This window comes from Meriones unguiculatus, chromosome 3 (genome assembly GCF_030254825.1).
Source record: "Meriones unguiculatus strain TT.TT164.6M chromosome 3, Bangor_MerUng_6.1, whole genome shotgun sequence".
In the NCBI taxonomy this organism is placed as follows: Eukaryota; Metazoa; Chordata; class Mammalia; order Rodentia; family Muridae; genus Meriones; species Meriones unguiculatus.
The window spans coordinates 54,524,124-54,532,888 of NC_083351.1; positions in this window are offsets into that span (position 1 = coordinate 54,524,124).

Sequence of the window (8,765 nt, forward strand, 5' to 3'; positions counted from 1 at the left end):
ACATGAAGGAATAAAAAGCAGAGAAACACGGGAGAAAAGGTGTAGCGCTTTTGGAAGAGTGCAAGCAAGTCTTCAGAGAAAAGAGGAAGGGAAATGGGTGAGAAAGTCGTGGCCGGGGGTCTGAAGACTGGGTACCACACCCAGTTCCACAACACAAGGTCCCTTACCCGAGTCTCTCTCCTCTCTGAGAATTACTTTTTAATTAATGAGTGTGTTGAGGACCGTGAAGTCCTAGCGAGTGCAAAGATAGGGTGGCCGTAGAATCTGAGGTCAGTCTCAAGTTAAGCTTTAGAGCTTGGGATAAACGTTTGTGTTCTAAACACTGCTTCTGATTTTGGTTTACCTTATAATCAGGATAAAGTTTCTTAATCACTACTTGCCTTGCTTTCTTCATCAGTGAAATGAGCTCTTAAGAATAGACTTAAACTCTAGAATCATACATTACAGTGTCCTGGGGTGATGTCATAAACTAGATGGAAGTGTTGTAGTAACAATTTTGGTTTCTTTGAAAACCACAGAAGGCTATGTTCTCGTTTTAATCCCAGGTGTGGTTATATGGGGCTGTTTCCCAGCAGCTGACTGTGATTAGTCTCATGCTCTAGGAGAGATATGGTTTTGCCATCTGCAGACAGTTTCTGAGACTGTTACAGTCGTAATTCTGGGACTTTTTCAGAGGATATATAAATGCTAGAGCCTTGATAGGGAGGTTGCTGATTGGTTGGTTGGTTATTGGTTGCTGTTGCTGTTGTGGTTGGTCATGATTTGTTAAGTAATTATGCGAAAAGAAGAAGCAAGAAATTAAGACGTCCTGAAAGCAAAGATCAAACTTTCCCCAAGGAGCTCAATATCCCTAATCGTCAGGAAGTAGTCTGATGATAACCTGCCCCCTTGACTTTACTCAGGGATCTCTTTTCTTTCCTCTCTATCCTTTTTCCTCTCATATCTAGAGTTAGGAAGTTGAAAGGATGGAAAAGGGTGGAGAAGGGTAGAAGAAAGAAGAACCTGCAAAGAAGCAAACACTGGTTTCAAAGGGTATTGCAGAATATTATGAATTTGCAAGGGGACAGAATGCTGCTTCATAGCTTTCAAATAGCAGGGGAAATAATAGCTTGAAATACTTCATAGCAGTAGCTCACACTAGGTATTATTTGTTTTTGTTTTCGAGACAAGTTCTCTCTTAGTAGCTCTGGCTGTCCTGGAACTTTCTATGTAGATTTCAATGGCTTCAAGCTCACAGAGATTCCCTCTGCCTCCCAAGTGCTAGGATTGAAGGCGTCATTACCGCTGGCTTCAGACAACATTTTTTTTTTTGATGCCATCTTTTTGTAAAGAGGGTTGTCTGGGGCTATTGCTATTTTAAAATATGAACACACATTTTAAAATACTACCTGGAAATCAGCACAGAACAATGCATAGGGTGTAGGGCTCCATCAGGCTCCCAGGTTTCGGATGCACTGTGTAGACAAGTGTATACGCCTCAATAGGCCATTACTCCAGTTAAGAATCAAGTAAAAACACGGTCTTCTTTTTACTTTGTGTGTGTGTTTAAAAACAGTTCCCAATTTGTCATAATGAGAATGTTTTTTAAATGTCTGGACCCACCGCCCATTTGACAAGCGAGACCGCACGCCTTTAATCCAGCACTCAGGAGGCAGAGGCTGATGAGCCTGCCAAGGCTGCTTTGGTTTAGGAGTGCTCTGAAAAAAAAATTTACTAAAAATTTCCTGGCTGTGACCCAGGAAAATCTGGGTACCTTTGGATTAGATCATCTTTAAGGCGTTATCAAATTGATTGCTAAATGACAACCTCTAAGTCCAGAAGCATTCTCTGAATATGGTTAAAGGCTGACAGCCTGGACCTGAATATTACAGGAAGGAGAAGGCTCAGCTAAGGGTGATATCTCAGACCATGTCATCCCGGTTCTAACGACTCTACAAGGATTGCATGCACAGTGTCCCCTGAATAGTCTTAGATCACAATTTGGCTCATCTTTGGTGAGTATGAATCCTTCCCGTTTTCAAATTTAAAGTTAGGTCAGTTAGGAATAGCTAATCCTCACTGAGGGAGCTGCTTGCTGGGTCGTGAGATGAGTCCCAGCCAAGGGACTGAGCAGAGAGTTGTTCTTGGCAAGCGAACTGGGACTTGGTATATGATTTCATAAAGAACAGTGTCAACCAACCCAGCTTTTAGCATTTGTCAAATGTTCAAGAATGTGTGTGAGATTCAGATTTTTTTTTGCTTCCCGTGGATAAAAGAGCCAAGTGGCTAACCAGAGTCTTTTTTTCTGGAAATGGTTGATAACAAGGTCACGACACTCATGGGTAGGCTTTCTTACAGTGCCTTCCCCAAACTATCAACCACATGAGGCCAAAGTCCTGAGAGCAAACAACCAACCAAAACTCTGAGAAAGTCAACAGCCTCCATGGCCAGATAAGCTGGCTGGTTAGAAGGAGAAAACTGTGTTTATATCAGGAAGCTTGGAATGGTTTAATGAAAGTGTTAACCACAGGCTGCAAATGTGCAGCATTCCTTTGGTTTCTCAGGCATGCAAGAGTCCTTCCTGACTGTGAAAACTTCCGTCTAACAAGATGTCAATTGAATGGTAGACCAGACAGTTGGGTTTTCTTTCTCCAGGTCGTTTGGGTGGATTTGAAGTTCAGCACTAATTCACAAAGTGGGGCACAGCACACTCATCTTCATTTCCATGCTGTATGAACTTCTTCTTCTTATATTGATTCTTCTTTGCCTTCTCCTCCTCCTCCTCTTCTTTTTGTTTTAAATAGTGCCTCTCTACATAGATCTGGCTGTTCTGGAACTCACTATGTAGACCAGGCTGGCCTCAAACTCACAGAGATCCACCTGCTTCTGTGTCCCAAGTGCTGGGCTTAAAGGTGTGCACCTCCATGGCAGACCTATAGCTGCTTTATTTTTGTGTGTGTGTGTGTTTGTTTTACTCTTTGTATCAAACAATCCCGTATTTTTTTATACTAAAGAAAATGGCTTAAAATCTAATCTATCTGCATATATCTTTTGACAATTTTCCTTATATTAGATCACTATGTTAAGTGAAATTAGGCAGACACAAACAAATAGTGCCTGTTTTTCACGTGCAGCACCTAGGTTTAAATTAATGTTGTATGTGTTTATGGGTGTGTGCCAGGGACAACAAAAGCGGAAAGGAGGATGGAGGGAAAAGAGCTGGGGAAGGCTCAGAATGAGAGGCAGGAACTGAATAGGAAAGCAAAAGGGAAAGTAGTTGTTGGGAGAAAGGAGGCCCTAAGAGGTGGGTGGGTGAGGGCAGTGAGGAGCAAATAAGAACAGAGTGAAATTATACATATATGAAAATGTCATAATGAAACACTTTTCTTTGTATACTAACCAAACAGTAATTTAAAAAAATGGGCATAGTGGCACAAGCTTATCATCCCAGCATTTGGGAGGAGGAGGCAGGAAGAATAGATGTTCAAGGTCATTCTCAGGTTCACAGTGAGCTCAACACAAGCCTGAGCCTCATGGACATGCATAAAATAATTAACTTAGAAAACCAGTCATTTTTAAAACAAGGAACACTGTGGGTGGAGGTGATGGCCGAGTCCTCAAAGCACCCGAGAATCGGAGTTCAGGTCCGTACCACTCACGTGAAAGCCAGGTAGAGTGTGTAACGCAGGTATGGGGCACAGAAACAAGAGGATCGCTGGAGTTCCTTGGCCAGCAAGTACAGCTGAATTGATCTCCAGATTCAGCGAGCGAGCCTGCCTGAAAAAGAAGGCAGCAAGTGATGGCCAGTATATGATGTTACCTCTGGCTTTTGCCACACATTTGCATATGTATGTATCTGCACCAACATGCACGTGTACACATACCCATACAAACATGAATATGCATCACACACACACACAGAGGCACACAACACACACACAAGTCATGTTTTGGTAAGAAAAAAAAAACCCGCTGAATTTAGATGGGTTCTTTGTATTCTCTGCTACAGTTCTGATCTTTGTCATTTAACGTCTGTATACTGCACTTTTCTCATCCATAAAGCACTAAAAATATATATATTGGCTGCATATAGTGCCTATCCCATAGCCATGTCCAAACTTTTAGTTTCTTGGTCCCCAGGGATTCGTATATCTTATTCCTTGTGTGTATGCATTGAGTTTATTTTTCTAGACATTTCCTGTTTAGCTTTAGAATGGGCTCTAAAGTACTGCTGGTTATACAAGGACAGCTTCATCGATGGCAGAGTGTGTGTGTGTGTGGGGGGGATAGCTGATGCCTGGCTGGGGTGACAGGCTGGCACTCAGGCCACCCAATGTCTTACCACTCACTGACACGCCTTTAATTCCGGGTTTTCAGAATGGCGGATGAAATTACTTCGTCAGCGATTTGAGGACCCTTTCACACTGGTGCTGCCTCTGCTGCCCTCCCCCACTCCTTACATTTCCAACTTCCTGTCACTACCGACCTTAATAATAACCTCATATACACAACAGTTTGGCAACACAGAGGAATAAATGTTTCCAGGAAAAGAAAGAAATCAGGACATTCTAGGTCCCCTAATGCTCCCAGTCCAAGATACACTGGGGGCTGGAAGTAGTTATGTGCAATTATTGGGCCGTTGAAAGACAGTTCTGTGGAATAAGGGTACGATCTACTCTGATCCTGGAATTTTGCAGGAGAGGAAGAGAGAGGCTTGGTGTCCAGAAAAGCCCTAAGCACGCATAGGGAAAAAGTTGCAATTGGCAGCCAAGGCTAGGTTACTCTGGAGAAGAACACAGGGATGCCTACTGCAGCCGACGTGCCCTTTAAAAGCCAGCTCTTCTGCTACGAATGCTAGGCACCACACTCTGCCAGGATCGGTACCAACTTGGGTTACACATCCCAGGAGACCCACACATGAAAGCCCCGGTGTCTTGGGATTAATCAGGCCCACACCCCCAGACGAGCAGCTCTCTGTTGTGCGTGTTGCTCGGCGATTTGCCTTCTTGGCTTGCTTACAGGGGCCTGCCTGTTTTTCCTCATTCTCTGCTGGGTCTCTAGACAGTGCCGTCTTTGACAGCAAGCTGGATAAATCATCAACTGCATGCTGATGAGCTGGTTCGCCTTCTTCCGTCTAAATCAGGACAGCTGCGGAGTCTGCAAAGGACGGGGAGGCTGCTCTTTTACCTCCCACCTTCCTGTCCTTTGCTTTTATCTGGGAAATTTTCCATTCTCAAGCTCTCCTCTGCTGTGCCCTCAATTTAGGACACTTCCTTTCCTTCATTTTTTTTTTTTTTTTCTGCCAGGAGCATAGCTGTTCCATTGTCCTGACCATTTGTTTTCTTGCGTGTTTTTACTGATCTTATTCTGTTCATTTTTTCATAAGAAAGTAAGCAAGACTGAAAAAAAAAAAGCAGTGTAGACAGTCGATCCACTCCTATTCTCAGACAAGAAGCAATGTTCACAAAGTCAATTTTCACATAAGCTAATAATAAGGAAAAAACCCCAAATCTATTTCCCTAATTTGTTTGGAGAAACACATTCCCCAGCCTTCCTGAGAATGTGCAGATCTCTGTAAGGACACTGCATGCTTTCTTGGCCAGCTTTTAGATGATGATTCTTTGATTCTAAAAGACTTTCAGCAGCGTGTCCCGAGCAGACCTTGAAAATGTTTTCATTTTCTATTTTCCTATAAGTGAAGTTATTATTAAGCTTTGTGCATAACTCGGTAGCTAGTTAATAATTTTAGAGAACCACAAACTTCACAGCTTTTTTAAAAAAGGCTTTATTTATTTTTATTTTATGTACACCAGTGTTTTGCCTGAAGGTATGTCTGTATGATGGTATTGGATTCCCCGGAGCTGGAGTTACAGATGGTTGTAAGCTGCCATGGAGGGGCTGGGAATTGAACCCAGGTCCTCTGGGAAAGTGGACAATGCTCTAAAGTTCTGAGCCTTCCCTCCAGCCCCTTCACATCTTTTTGTTTTGTTTGTTTTTCTGAGACAGGGTTTCTCTGTATAACAGCCATGCTGTCCGGGAACTCAGAGATCCACCTGCCTCTGCCGCCCAAGAGCTGGGATTGAAGGCTTGGGCCACTGTGCCCATCTTCCCTTCACATCTTTTTTTTAAATGATTTATTTATTATGTATACAATGTTCTTTCTGCATGTAAACCTGCACACCAGAAGAGGGCACCAGATCTCACTACAGCCACCATGTGGTTGCTGGGAATTGAACTCAGGACCTCTGGAAGAGTAGCTGGTTCTCTTAACCTCTGAGCCATCTCTCCAGCCCCCCCTTCACATCTTTTTGATAGTGAACATTGTGCAAAAAGTTGTCTTTGGAGAATTCAGATAAGGACTTATTGCAATTTGGACATGATATGAGTTTTTGGTTTTGTTTTGTTTGTTTGTTTGTTTGTTTCAAACTGGAAGCTGCCTTTCTTCAAATTTATCTTCACATTTACTTTAAGAAAGGGTGTAAGAAAAGGTATAGTGCAGCAGCCCAGCAGCCCCCATCTTATTCATTTACTGTTTCGTGTGTAATAGGGAGAAGTAGCTGAGCCATGGAGACAAATACAGAATTTTACCTGCCAATATGAGTCTTGCGATTTGTCAATACTTCAGAACATTGCTCTTGGGGCCAAGCATGTCACATTAGTATACAATGAGGCATCTTTCTCTCCTCAAATATGTTCTGTATCATGACTATGCCCCAGTCAAGGACCCAATCATCAACTTTAAACCCGCAAGGTCACCTGGTCATCTTGTGATTACAGCAGCAGCTTTGCTGCTGGTAATTGTCCTACAGCTGTGGTGGGTCAATGGAAAAATGTTCTTTAAACGCCATAAGCGTCTGATTGTGCAATACTGAAATGAGGCTCATTGATTATTCGCACTGCTGGCTGGCCAAAGCTGGGGAAGTAATTAGGGCTTTTTGTGTGGATTATCCACTGAGAAAAGGTCAAATAACTACAAACAGTGCCAGGAGAGAGGAGCCACCAAGGACCGCAGCATCCGTGATCAGTTAAGAAATGCTAAGGCAAGTCTTAATAATGACGTGCTTATGCCAGGCTCTGCAGAATGTGATCGTCTGTCAAAGAAATCCAATGAAGCATGAGTGATGGCTACTTTTTCCCTAGGAAGCTGGCTTCAGGTCCCTGATGCCCATCAAACAGGTTTGTCAGGGAAACCAGACTGAGAAGAATTTAAAAAGCACGGCTTACCACCTTCTCTTTCCTTAAGTCCAGAATAAAGGACTCATGGCTATCAGCCATTCTTCTTTTCCCTCTCCCCGTCTGCATCACAGAGTATTGTTTTTTTCATTTTTGGGATGAGGTATCCTACCAAATAGGGAATTTTTAAGCTGTTCATTTGCAGACTCAGATTAGGAGCATGAAAAAAAAGAGTTCCCCTGAGCCACAGCAGTTCTGTTCATAGAAATACAAGCCCATGCACAGGGCCTAGGCTTCCATTTTCTCAGGAATCTTTTATGTTTTCTAAGCTTAAGATATTTCTTCTAAATCCACCTCCAATCCCCAGCTCAGTGATGCCTGAAATTCTAAAGTGAACTCTTTTTTGCATCCTCTTAAATGATTGGCTTTTGGGAAACAGGATATTCATGGAAAGCTGACAATTTTACCTCCAAGTACAAAACATTTAAAAGTTAGATTTGAGATGGCATTAGGGAACTGTATCTGGAAAGTAAAACAAGTGTTTGGGGGTGCCCAAGTCAAACATTCCTGGGGTACTTCCTAACTATGTCTGAGATTGCTGATGAGAACACCAACTTTATGAGTTCAAATCCTGGTTTGAGACCATGGGATACTTGGCAAGCCACTTGATCTTTCTCAGTCTTAGTAGAGGAGAGCTGTCTGAGAATGTCTTATCAGAAACCAGTGAAGTGGATGGTCAGCAATGACCTAATGCAGAAAAACAGACGCGCTGACAGCCACCTTCTCTTTCTATATTGTACTTCCATGGCCTCTGAAGAACTGGAGAGATGGTTCAGTGCCAAAAACTCATAAGGACCTAATCCTAACCTAGCCACCAGTGTAAAGAAGCCAAGTGTGACAGTGCTCACCTAGGAGGCAGGGACATATGAATGATGTAACAGCAAGTCGAGTTACATCAGTGAAGTCCAATGTTTGCACATGTACACACACACGCACACACACACACACAAACACATGAGACAGAGAGAGAGAGAGAGAAACAGGGTTGTAACCAATGATCTTCAGAGTATCTTGGGACACACTGGGAGATTCAAAGTTGGGTCCTCTGGTCTCCATTATCTGCCCTTTCTATAATTTTCTTGGGCTTAACTCCAGAGACTATGAAGCTATAGTCATTCATATTTGAATAGGTCTTAAGGAACACCTGCACAGAAGAACCTTAACATTCACTGGTGGGATTTGATAGTAGAGCTTGGGGTGTAGTAACGAGCCATTGGAGAGCAGGCATCCAGATAATTCTCCCAGCAGAGCATCGGCCTTTTCCAGCCCTCGGGATTGGAAGTTCTCTGAAAAGGCAGAGAAAATTGTGATGAAAGGAAAAGAAAACAAAACGCGTTCAGCAAACACATAGCACGAAGTGAAACTCAGATGCATGCCCTGATCCTCAGAAAACAAAGCCTAATTTTAAACGTTGCTGCATTTCTGTTTCAACAGCATTATTTTTTATGTTCTGTAAGTAGCGCTGTCATGAATTCCCCTTCCTCCATCCTCAGTCATTTAGCTAGGGTACTATCTTGTTTCCCCCATTCACCTAGGGTGCACTGTGGAAAGTA